The sequence below is a fragment of the Salvelinus sp. IW2-2015 genome, unplaced genomic scaffold, assembly GCF_002910315.2.
Source record: "Salvelinus sp. IW2-2015 unplaced genomic scaffold, ASM291031v2 Un_scaffold16326, whole genome shotgun sequence".
Classification (NCBI taxonomy): Eukaryota; Metazoa; Chordata; class Actinopteri; order Salmoniformes; family Salmonidae; genus Salvelinus; species Salvelinus sp. IW2-2015.
Genome location: NW_019957535.1, coordinates 1,052,854 through 1,065,516, shown reverse-complemented (window position 1 = coordinate 1,065,516; position 12,663 = coordinate 1,052,854). Strand labels below are relative to the sequence as shown.

The 12,663-nt window shown below is 45.1% G+C and overlaps 1 protein-coding gene across 1 annotated transcript in view; it reads left to right on the top strand.

Moving 5' to 3' along the window:
• Positions 1–740: 740 nt before the first annotated feature.
• Positions 741–12,663, top strand: part of LOC112080443 (4-galactosyl-N-acetylglucosaminide 3-alpha-L-fucosyltransferase 9) — a 32,819-nt gene continuing 20,896 nt past the window's right edge. The window contains exon 1 of the mRNA XM_024146212.2: positions 741–1,108. The gene's annotated coding sequence lies outside the window, so the exon portion shown is untranslated. The remainder of the gene's footprint in view (positions 1,109–12,663) is intronic.

The window sequence follows — 12,663 nt, the reverse complement described above, 5'->3', positions numbered from 1 at the left end:
CCGTTTTTTTTTTACATTTACATTGTTTACAAACATTAGAGTAAAACAAGCTCATATTTTGGGTTCTGATGGGGTACAACAGTTGAACTAAGTTAATGAGGCAAGTTATACGTTTAASAATCAATGGGTGTATATATATCATTAATGTATGTCCAAAAATGTATATATCAACTAAAGATTCTAGCTTGAACATACCATTAAATCAACATTGAGAACATCTAGGCTACTCTTATGTGATGTGTCATTTCAGGGTTATCCTTCTCCTCTATAAGCTTTCTTTAAATATAGGAAATGCAACAAAAGGGGCAAACATTGTCATTAAAATCATGATACATCAACATAATYTCTGGTGATGTGAACTGTAGACTAATGTATCTCCAAGACAATTTAGATGGAGGATTAGACTATTCAAAATTATCTACCAAATAAAGCACGAATCTTGTCAAATATGTGAATGTGGGTTTGGATATAGGCAATGCCTATGTTGTATTTGTAATTTTAAACATTTACTTGGAAAACCACATCACCTGCGAGCAAATAGGCTAATTGTACGAGCAGCGGCAATATTGCACAATCATTCCTAATTCAGATTGGGAACGCATGAATCACATTCAATTTAATCAATAGCCTAATGCATTTTTAGCATGCACGCCCGACTAGAATCTCTGCTCGTCTATCTACATTCGGTTTTGCGAAAACGCTTTCASCGTACAGCTGCATTATTGGTAAATAGGGGCAAGGTAGCGCATGGGCAGCCAGTGGGGAATAATTCCACATCGCATCACATGCCTTACATTGCGTCCTTATATGAACGAAACCTTGCATTTGATRATATTTTGTGAATTAACAATAGCCTAACAGTCATTTTCGAATTCTGGTAACCTTGGCAATCAGGTCGCATTAGATGGGTATTCATATAGCCCTCCGTTGCAAGATCGTGGAAACGATATGGGTTTCGGCACCCATGAATCATGGCTAATTCCTGCAAATATTGCCACCGGYGCAGTGTATTTACATCCTTAACGTTTTCGGCATGTAGGATGGTATGAGGGAACGACCTGGCAAGCCAATGGGAAGATATGCATATTTTAACACGCTTGTCGAGATGGTGAGTAAAATGTATTTTCCTCAGCTCCATGTCAGAACAGTGGTACCTGGTTTCGCAAGACATTCTGTGCTAGCTAATTAAAAATAAAACATAAATAAAAAAATTCTACGAAATGTATATATCGCGTCATCGTTCAAGTCACAATTTTGGATTAAAATGATGCATTGCGAAAAGTACACATTTGTATTAAGGTCATTGACGTTATCCTTCAATGTGCCCTCTTGATGCATGAGGATAATGAGTAGTGTTCTCAAATATGCTTACGGCCAACAGTGATATGAAAAAAGGGCGTTTGTTAACCCGAGAGAATAGGTAGCCTATCGAATAAGGCTACATTTGAACAATTGCTTTTATTTTAAACAATTAAACACAATGCTGCATCATGATGAATGACTCATTGCAAGTGTGTATAGGCTACATCAGGTTTTTAAATGACCTTCAGTTGCACTGGCTAAACATCCATTCTCACTTTGGATACTGCTCTTATACCAGCTTCTGCTAGTGTAGCCTATAAACCAAAGGAGAAATGGTTTAGGAAATTATTCTAATAGCTAGCCTGCAAATGGACCTGTTTTATTCCGCCCTCGGATAAATTCAATARCCTGCACAAGACCATTGCATGCACCCCACTAAAGCATTTGCCTGCCTATGATTTTATTCTGCACTGTTTGAGTTAAAACAGCAATAAGCTCACGTAACCTAATATTGCAAGCTCTGATATTGCTAAAATGTAGAGTACAAGTAGTCAATAGTCTGCCCTACATACAGAAACAAACAACATTAGGATATCTTAAAGCAAGTTGGAAATATAGACCAGTAAACACACAGATACAATAGGCGGGAAATATCAACTATTAATATTTATGATGACTTCACTTTTTGGTAGCTGTTCAATAGACAAATTTGCTCTCAATCAGTGCTGTATGGTCCTGCCTGACAAAAATACATACAGTAACACATGTTTTTGATGTTGTGGCCATTGTAATCTGCTCTACTGAAAACATCCCTAAACTGTCTGGAGGGGGTTGGGCCACAAGCTCATGTAACCCAATATTGCAAGCTTTGATATTGCTCAAATGTGGATTACAAGTAGTCAGCTGTCTACTTACACACACAAACAGCATTAGGAAATCTAAATGAATCTTGGAACTATATACCTGTAAACACAGACACAATAGTTCATAGCTGTTCAATAGACAACTTTGCTCTCATTCAGTGCTGTATGGCCGTGCCTGAAAGAAAGGCATATAGTTACACGTTTTTTGATGTTGTGGCGCCAAAGAAAAACAAGTGGGCACAGATATCAAAATAAAAATTTTGTGAGTGCAAGGTTCCATAAAGGTTTTTGGATCTTTAGTCCCTAGTCTTGCAATTAAATCAAAGGGGCAATCACAGATTATCTTTATATTTTGCCTCAAATCCAATATGGCTTCCAAAATMAAATTAAATATGGCTGCCATAATAACATTTGATGCAGGATAAATCACCTGTAAATGAGGCATTTGTTCAGAGATTTGCAACACTCACGCCTATAAAGCCTGTTGGTGTGAATCAATTTGATTCTGAATCCAATATRGCCAACATGATTACACTCACACCTTAAACTGCATACAGCGCCTTCGGAATGTATTCAGACCCCTTAACTTTTTCACCATTTTCTTGTGTTACAGCCTTATTCTAAAATTAATTTGAAATACATTTTTTTTATATTGGCAACAGTCTATGAAGTATTTATTTGGGTCTGCAATCTGAGGTGAGTTAACACTAATGCACTTATCCTCTGCAGCAGAGGTACAGTAACTCTGGGTCTACCTTTCCTGTGGCGGTCCTCATGAAGAGCCAGTTCATCGTAGCATTTGATGGTTTTTGCGACTGCACTTGAAGAACTTTAAAAGTCTTGAATTTCCGTATTGACTGGCCTTCACTCTTAAGTAATGATGACTGCGTTTCTCTTTGATTATTTGAGCTGTTCTTGCCATAATATGGACATGGTCTTTTACCAAATAGGGCAATTTTCTTTATACCACCCCTACCTTGTCCACAACACAACTGCTTGGCTCAAACGCATTAAGACGGAAAGATATTCCACAATACATTTTTTAACAAGGCCACATTCATTGAAATGCATTCCAGGTGACAACCTCATGAAGCTGGTTGAGAGAATGCCAAGGACGTACAAAGCTCTCATCAAGGCAAAGGTGGCTTACTTTGAAGAATTCTCAAATAATACATACAGTTGAAGTCGAAGTTTACATACTGTCACGTTCCTGACCTGTTTTTGTTGTTTTGTATGTGTTTAGTTTTCAGGACGTGAGCTGGTGGAATTCTATGTTGTTGTGTCTAGTTTGTCTGTTTCTATGTCCAGCCTAATATGTTCTCAATCAGAGCAGATGGTAACGTTGTCCCTGATTGAGAATCATATATAGGAGGCTTGTTTTGTGTTGGATTTTGGTGGTGTTTGTTTCCTGTCCTGTGTTTGTGTTCTGCACCAGATAGGTCTGTATCGGTTTCACGTTTGTTATTTTGTAAGTTGTTTGTAGTGTTCACTTGTTCTTTAATTAAACATGTTGAGCACTGGCTACGCTGCATTTTGGTCCTCTCCTTCACCCCTGGAAGAAACCGTTACAGAAACACCCACCAAACCCGGACCAAGCAGCGTAGCAACGGGGAGCAGCAGCGGCCCAGTACACAGGACTACTGGACACAGGAGGAATGGTCTTGGAGATCATGACGGAAAAGGACCCTGGGAAGGGTTGGAGAGAATCGCCGCTCTCGGGAGAAGAAGGAGGCAGCCACAGCCCAGGAGCGGTGGATTGAGGAGGCAGCACGTAAAGAGAGGCTGGAAGCCGAGAGGCTCACCCAAAATTTCTTGGGGGGGGGGCTAAAGGGGAGTGTGGCGAAGCCGGGTTGGATACCTGAGCCAACTCCCCGGCTTACCGCTGGAGTGTAGAGGGCGTCGTACTGGTCAGACACCGTGTTATGCGGTAAAGCGCACGGTGTCCCCAGTACGCGTGCTTAGCCCAGTGCGGCTATTCCACCTTGCCGCACTGGTAGGGCTAGGTTGGCATCGAGCCGGGTGCCATGAACATGTACATGGCAGCCTTACAGGTGGTCCCCGGTTCGCCTGCATTGCCCGACTGGTAGGGCTAGGTTGGGCATCGGCCGGGGTGCCATGAACATGTACATGGCACCGCAGCCTTACAGGTGGTCCCCGGTTCGCCTGCATAGCCAGTGCGGGCTATTCCACCTCGCCGCACTGCAGGGCTACGGGACCATTCAACCTGTAAGGTTGGGAGGCTCGGTGCTCAAGAGCGCGTGTCCTCCTTCACGTCCGGTATATCCGGCGCCACCTTCCCGCCCCAGCCCAGTACCACCAGTGCCTACACCACGCACCAGGCTTCCAGTGCATCTCCAGAGCCTGTTCCTCCTCCACGCACTCTCCCTACGGTGCGTGTCTCCAGCCCAGTGCCTCCAGTTCCGGCACCACGCACCAAGCCTCCTGTGCGTCTCCAGAGCCCTGTACGCACTGTTCCTTCTCCCCGCACTCGCCCTGAGTGTGCTGCCCTCAGCCCGGTACCTCCAGTTCCGGTACCACGCCACCAGGCCTATAGTGCGCCTCGAGATCCAGTGTGCCCTGTTCCTGCTCCCCGCACTCGCCCTGAGGTGCGTGCCCTCAGCCCGGTACCTCCAGTTCCGGCACCACGCATCAGGCCTATAGTGCGTCTCAGCCGGCCAGAGTCTGCCGTCTGCCCGCGGCGCCTGAACTGCCCGTCTGCCCAGCGGCGCCTGAACTGCCCGTCTGCCCAACGCCGTCTGAACTGTCCGTCTGCCCAACGCCGTCTGAGCTGGCCGTCTGCCAAGCGCCATCCGTTCTCCCCAGCGCCATCTGAGCCATCCGTCTCCCCAGCGCCGTCTGAGCCATCCTCCTCCCCAGCGCGTCTAGCCATCCGTCCCCACGCCTCTGAGCCACCGTCTGTCCCGAGCCGTTAGAGCCGCCCGTCTGTCCGAGCCGTCAGAGCCGTTCGTCAGTCAGGAGCCGCTAGAGCCATTCGTCAGTCAGGATCTGCCGGGCCGCCAACCAGACAGGATCTGCCAGAGCCGCCAACCAGACAGGATCTGCCGGAGCCGCCAACCAGACAGGATCTGCCGGAGCCGCCAACCAGACAGGATCTGCCGGAGCCGCCAACCAGACAGGATCTGCGGAGCCGCCAACCAGACAGGATCTGCCGGAGCCGCCAACCAGACAGATCTGCCGAAGCCGTCAGTCAGCCATGAGCGTCCAGAGCCGTCAGCCAGTCATGAGCTGCCCTACAGTCATGAGCTGCCCTACAGTCATGAGCTGCCCACAGTCATGAGCTGCCCTACAGTCATGAGCTGCCCTACAGTCATGAGCTGCCCTACAGTCATGAGCTGCCACTCAGTCCGGAGCTGCCACTCAGTCCGGAGCTGCCACTCAGTCCGGAGCTGCACTCAGTCCGGAGCTGCCACTCAGTCCGGAGCTGCCATTAGTCCTGAGATACCTCTCTGTCCTGAGCTACCTCTCTGTCCTGAGCTACCTCTCTGTCCTGAGCTCTCTGTCCTGAGCTACCTCTCTGTCCTGAGCTACCTCTCTGTCCTGAGCTACCTCTCTGTCCTGAGCTACCTCCAAGATCATGTGGGGGCCTTGGGGAGGATTCTTAGGCTAAGGTCGTGGGCGAGGTCGCCACTCAAAGGACGCTAAGGAGGGGACAAAGACCGTGGTGGAGTGGTGTCCTCGTCCACCGCCGGAGCCGCCACCGCGGACCAGATGCCCACCCAGACCCTCCCTTGAGTTTTAGGGGTGCGCCCGGAGTTCGCACCTTGAGGGGGGGGTTCTGTCACGTTCCTGACCTGTTTTCTGTTGTTTTGTATGTGTTTAGTTGGTCAGGACGTGAGCTGGGTGGGAATTCTATGTTGTGTGTTCTAGTTTGTCTGTTTCTATGTCCAGCCTAATATGGTTCTCAATCAGAGGCAGATGGTAATCGTTGTCCCTGATTGAGAATCATATATAGGAGGCTTGTTTTGTGTTGGGATTTTGTGGGTGTTTGTTTCCTGTCTCTGTGTTTGTGTTCTGCACCAGATAGGTCTGATCGGTTTTCACGTTTGTTATTTTGTAAGTTGTTTGTAGTGTTCACTTGTTCTTTAATTAAACATGTTGAGCACTGGCTACGCTGCATTTTGGTCCTCTCCTTCACCCCGGAAGAAAACCGTTACACATACACCTTAGCCAAATACATTTAAACTCAGTTTTTCACAATTCCTGACATTTAATCCTAGTAGAAATTCCCTGTCTTAGGTCAGTTAGGATCACCACTATATTTTAAGAATGTGAAATGTCATAATAGTAGAGAGAATGATTTATTTCAGCTTTTATTATTTAATCACATTCCCAGTGGATCAGAAGTTTACATACACTCAATTAGTATATGTAGCATTGCCTTTAAATTGTTTAACTTGGGTCAAACATTTCGGGTAGCCTTCCACAAGCTTCCACAATAAGTTGGGTGAATTTGGTCCATTCCTCCTGACAGAGCTGGTGTAACTGAGTCAGGTTTGTAGGCCTCCTTGCTCGCAAACGTTTTTTCAGGTCTGCCGAAAGATTTCTTAGTTTGACGTCAGGGCTTTGTGATGGTCACTCCAATACCTTGACTTTGTTGTCCTTAAGCCATTTTGCCATAACTTTGGAAGTATGCTTGGGGTCATTGTCCATTTGGAAGACCCATTTGCGACCAAGCCTTAACTTCCTGAATGATGTCTTGAGATGTTGTTCAATATATCCACATAATTTTCCTTTCCTCATGATCCATCTATTTTGTGAAGTGCACCAGCCCTCCTGCAGCAAAACACCCTCACAACATGATGCCGCCACCCCCCGTGCTTCACGGTTGGGATGGTGTTTGTTCTTCTTCGGTCTATCATTTTTCTTCTGAGGTCTTGGCTGATTTCTTTTGATTTTCTCATGATGTCAAGCAAAGAGGCACTGGGTTTGAGGGAGGCCTTGAAATACATCCACAGGTACACCTCCAATTGGCTCAAATGATGTCATTAGCCTATCAGAAGCTTCTAAAGCCATGACATCATTTTCTGGAATTTTCCAAGCTGTTTTAAAGGCACAGTCAATTTAGTGTATGCAAACATCTGACCCACTGGAATTGTGATACAGTGAAATAATCTGCCTGTAAACAATTGTTGGAAAAATTACTTGTGTCAATCACAAAGTAGATGTCCTAACTGACTTGCCAAAACTATAGTTTGTTAACAAGACATGTGGAGTGGTTGATAAACCAGTTTTAATGACTCCAACATAAGTGTTTGTAAACTTTCGACTTCAACTGTATATCGTTCTATGCTAGCTAGCTGGCTAGATAAACATGGTGCTAAGATATCAGGTATGAGCTAATAGCCAACGTAGCTAGTTAACGTTAGCTGGTTATCATTTTGAACATGCACCATTTTYGGCAACGAGTCATCTGACTTGCAGTGTAACGTTAGCTATTTACTGGTGTGCTGATCTGACCAGAAGCAGTCAGAAWAGATGATTGTCGTTATAGGGAAAGCAGGAAGCGTTGTAAATTCCTAAATAAAAAGTTGATAATAAGTTTAGCTAACTACAAATGTTCTTTTATGTTTATGGACCAAGAAAGCTGTAGATCAGAGCACGTGYATGCGTTCTCACTTCTCAAACTATGGGCAGATTTGAGTCATTCAGACAGAACGTGCATCGTCAATTTCAGATTTTTTACAACCCTAGCACTCTTTGTTAGATATTATGCACATTTATGGCTGGGTAGAAAATGTCATCGCCATTGAGCTATTTCTCATAGTGGCAGTAAACAGCAGCAAGTGATATGAGGAGATGTGAAAGGGGAGCGGAGTTAGCCTCGCTCTATCCAATCATAGCAGTGGGATCAAGTTACAACCTGCYYRWYGCTTGACAGATAGCTGAAATAGCCAATTGAGTTGTTTATAATTTGGCATAAAATCTAASAAGGAGAGCGAGGGTAGGAAAAAAAGATGAAACGAMGATGTACATTCTGTCACACCCTGATCTGTTTCACCTGTCTTTGTGCTTGTTTCCACCCCCCACCAGGTGTCTCCCATCTCCCCTCATTATCCCTTCGTATTTATACCTGTGTTCTCTGTTGCCAGTTCGTTTTGTTCGTCAAGCGTACCAGCATTATTCCCCTTGCTCCAGTCYTTGCCAAAGTTCCTGTTTTCTATTTTTTCCAGTTTTGACCATTCTGCCTGCCCTGACCCTGAGCCTGCCTGCCATCCTGTACCTTGTCCCACCACACTGGATTATTGACCTCTGCCTTTCCTGAGACTGCTTGCCATTCTGTACCTTCCTTACCTCTGCCTGCCCTTGTCCCGTCRTTTTGCCTGCCCCCTGTTCTAGTTATTAACTTTTATTACTTCGACACTGTCTGCATCTGGGTCTTTCCTAAAATGTGATAGTACGAACTGGCCATGACCGACCCAGCAGACTCAGATTAGCTCCACAATGCTGTCTCCCTGCAAGGAGCCACCATTGGACGACACGAGGAGTTACTGCAATGTCTTATGGAGGGACTCYATACCCTGGCAGAACGCCATGACCAGACTTCGAGACTTTGYTGGAGMAATTCCKCGGATTCCCCACTGGGCAGCGGGTCACACCYGTAATCTCCCAGCMTACCCCAGTGTCCCGAGAWCCCCGCTTACCWCCTCTGGAGCGCTACGCTGGAGATTCCGGAACCTGCCTGAGTTTTTTTTCTCCYAGTGCTCCCTCATTTTCGAGCTGCAGCGTTTTTCGTTCCCATCAAACCGCTCGAGGAWRGCGTACATCATAACKCWAATGTCCGGGAGGGCACTCGCCTGGGCTATGGTGCTCTAGGAGYAACAGTCCGCCGTCCGCCTCWGTCTMGAGGAGTTCATGGYGGAAGTTCGGAAGATGTTTTGTTCTCTGTTGCCCGGGAGACAGGCTGCGTCAAGACTCCCATAGTGTGGCAGACTACGTGGTGGATTTTCACATGTTGGCGACTGAGTGCCTGTAACCCGGAAGCATTGTTCGAGATGTTCCTTCACGGATTATCGGAGGTGGTCATTAGCCCCTCTGCTGTTCATCTTCTGTTGCCCCATACCCTCCGTATACATCCCACTTTCCATGTTTCTAAAATCAAACCCATGTCTCACAGCTCTTTGTCTCCTGTTTCCAGGCCCACCCCTCTCCCCTGTCTCATCGACGGCCAACCGGCATACACGGTGAGGTGTTTCCTGAAGATTATACCTCGGGGCAGGGGATTCCAGTACCTGGTTGACTGGGAGGGTTATGGCCAGGAGGAGAGGTGCTGGGTCCCCGCTAGGGACACCCTGGACCCAGGCCTCAWCGCAGATTTCCAATGCCGACACCCCGGTCAACCAGGTATGCGCCCAGGTGGCGCCCCTAGAGGGGGTACTGTCACACCCTGATCTGTTTCACCTGTCTTTGTGCTGGTCTCCACCCCCCTCCAGATGTCTCCCATCTCCCCTCATTATCCCCTGTGTATTTATACCTGTGTTCGTCTATTACCAGTTTGTTTTGTTCGTCAAGCCTACCAGCGTTTTTCCCCTTGCTCCTGTCTTTTCTAATATTCTGGTTTTATAGTTTTCCCAGTTTTGAACATTCTGCCTGCCCTGACCCTGCCTGCCGTCCTGTACCTTGTCCCACCACACTGGATTACTGACMTCTGCCTGCCCTTGACCTGTTTTGCCTGCCCCCGTCCTAGTAATTTATTACTTCGACACTGTCTGCATCTGGGTCTTTCCTAAAACGTGATACGTTCTGTGTGAATGACTCAAATCTGCCCATAGTTTGAGAAGTAAGAATGCGCACACAGACACACGTGTGCTGATCTACAGTTTACTTGGTCCATAAACATGCAGGAAGATTGCATCCTGACAGCTGAGAAATTATTTCGTCCCTATCAAAAAATACTTGTTTCATAAGCATCCGTGATCACAAACCATGATATTACGTTAGACCCATTTGCATTGAGTTCTTTACAGGCGTGATATGCTGGAGTGATGCTTCTATGCAAGTGTATGATTCTCATGAAACCAGTTTTAAAATGTATGTAGCAAATTGAGTTCCAAAAACCATGATYTACAAAAATCAACTATGATTCTGAGGAATAAGATGTTTTTGGGAAAGTGTCTTTTTTAAGTACATTTTACAATTTCGCCTGAATATTTTTTTTAAACCCCAAATTCTCATTACCGAAATGCATCTGGATTAAATTCTCGGGACATTTATTTTTATTAAAACAAAGTGTTGCTGTAGTTTGTCCATAAATCATTTAAAATGGTATACTAGTTGAAGTTTACATTAAACTACACTGAGTATACCAAACATTAGGAACACCTTCCTTATATTGAGTTGCACCTTTTGCCCTCAGAGCAGCCTCAATTTGTCAGGGCATGGACTCTACAAGGTGTCGAAAGCATTCCACAGGGATGCTGGTCCATGTTGACTCCAATGCTTCCCACAGTTACAGTACCAGTCAAAAGTTTGGACACCTACTCATTCCAGTGTTTTTCTTTATTTTTTATTATGTTCTACATTGCAGAATAGTAGTGAAGACATACTATGAAAACACATATGGAATCGTGTAGTAACCAAAACAAGTGTTAAACAAATCAAAATATATTTGAGATTCTTCAAAGTAGCCACCCTTTGCCTTGATGACATCTTTGACACACCTCCTGAACATATTACGAACGCCCAGAGCACACATCTGCACTCCAGATATAAATTTACGAAGACATCACTCGTAGTATACTAACCAGCCTTTAGTCTTTAAATCTTTGGTTGTTTAGTACATAGCCTCACATGTGAATCGTTAAAGAGACGGGTGGGGATAAGCTTAAAGGTGTGAACGACGCTGATGGGTGTAGACAAAGAAGCCTTCCAGTAGTACCAAAATAATACAAGGACAATTTTCTCAGAAGTGAGTTACAAGTTTATCAACTTTCAAAGCAGAATTACTTTCCCATTGTTCCTCAACTGAAGTGTATGATATACCATTTTCTAGCTCTGACTTCCTACTTCTATCCAATGTAAAAAAAAAAAAAAAAAGGTTTGCTACATAGGACCGATTCGACCGATTCGACCCAATAATAACATTCGAATCACTACAAACGTATACACATATTAGGCCCAGCCTTTGGAACTTTGGTTTTCTTAGATAGCTACTATATTGTGATCACTACATCCGATGCATCTGATTCTGCTTTCAAGCACATGAATCACTGATCTGGCTTTCAGTTCTGTCTATAAAAATGACCTTTTCGTAACAAAATTAACCAGAAATAATGCACATTCACTGAAAATGAGCAGGCTTTGCCAACACTTGGTCTGTTTTCACACATTTTTCCTTTCAACATTTTAGATTAGTGATACACCGATATGACATTTTTGGCTGATACCGATATCCAATATTTTCCATGCCAAAAAGAAAAACACACACACGGACGCAGCGGTCTAAGGCACTGCATCTCAGTGCAAGAGCGTCACTACAGTTCCTGGTTCGACCAGGCTGTATCACATCCGGCCGTGATTGGGAGTCCCATAGGGCAGCACACAAATGGCCCAGCGTTGTCCAGGTTTGGCCGGGGTACTATCATTGTAAATAAAAATGGGTTCTTAACTGACTTGACTAGTTAAATAAAGGTTACAAACACACATCACTGACCAAGAAGTTATTTTGTTGGCATTTACGTATGTCCCCATTACCAGTAAAACATAATCAAAACCAATTTTTTTCACTTACTTGCTGTGCTGTTTCGTTGTTCATTTGTTCAGTCATTTCATTCTCAACCAGGATCTCATCATACATGTCAAGCAGTGAAGTTTCAGCTCTGTCTAGGATTTCATCATACATGTCATAAGTAAGGTTCAGCTCTGTCTGTCCGTGGCCTCTCTTCTTCTGTGGCATTGTCCCTGTGTCCATTTCTATCTTGTCCAGCTGTGCATGTAACATTTCACGTAAACCCTGGTTCTTGTCGCATCAAAGTAGCGGTCCTTGTACCTAGCATCGAGCATGGCGGCGACACAGTATAGGCTCAGAGAGAATACCACCAAATCTCTTGTTCATGGCCTCGAGTACTTTGTAAGTTACCCCACGGTCTGTTCGACAGTTTTGTTGAGAGGGCGTTTCAATGCCATGACAGAGGGTGCTGCAAACGCAGTTGATTAGCTTATTTCTCCAGTCAGTTGTTCAAATGGCGCTAGGAGTGTGTTCATGTTTCAAACATGTTCTCAAATGCCATTGAAATGGCAGCAGCGGTATGAGAACCACCACATCTTGAGCATGCAATACGGCATTCCTCAGTACTAAATCCCTTCTCTGAACACCCATCTTTGATATTTGGCGGGATCTGAATTGTGTTATTAGCCCAGCTTCAGACCGCTCCAACCCAGAACAATGTCTCCTCTGCTATGTCAAAGTCCTTCTCTGATTTTATGGTTCAGAATGGGTGTACAGATCCCTGGAGATTTCAGAATCCCCAGGCAAGAGAAT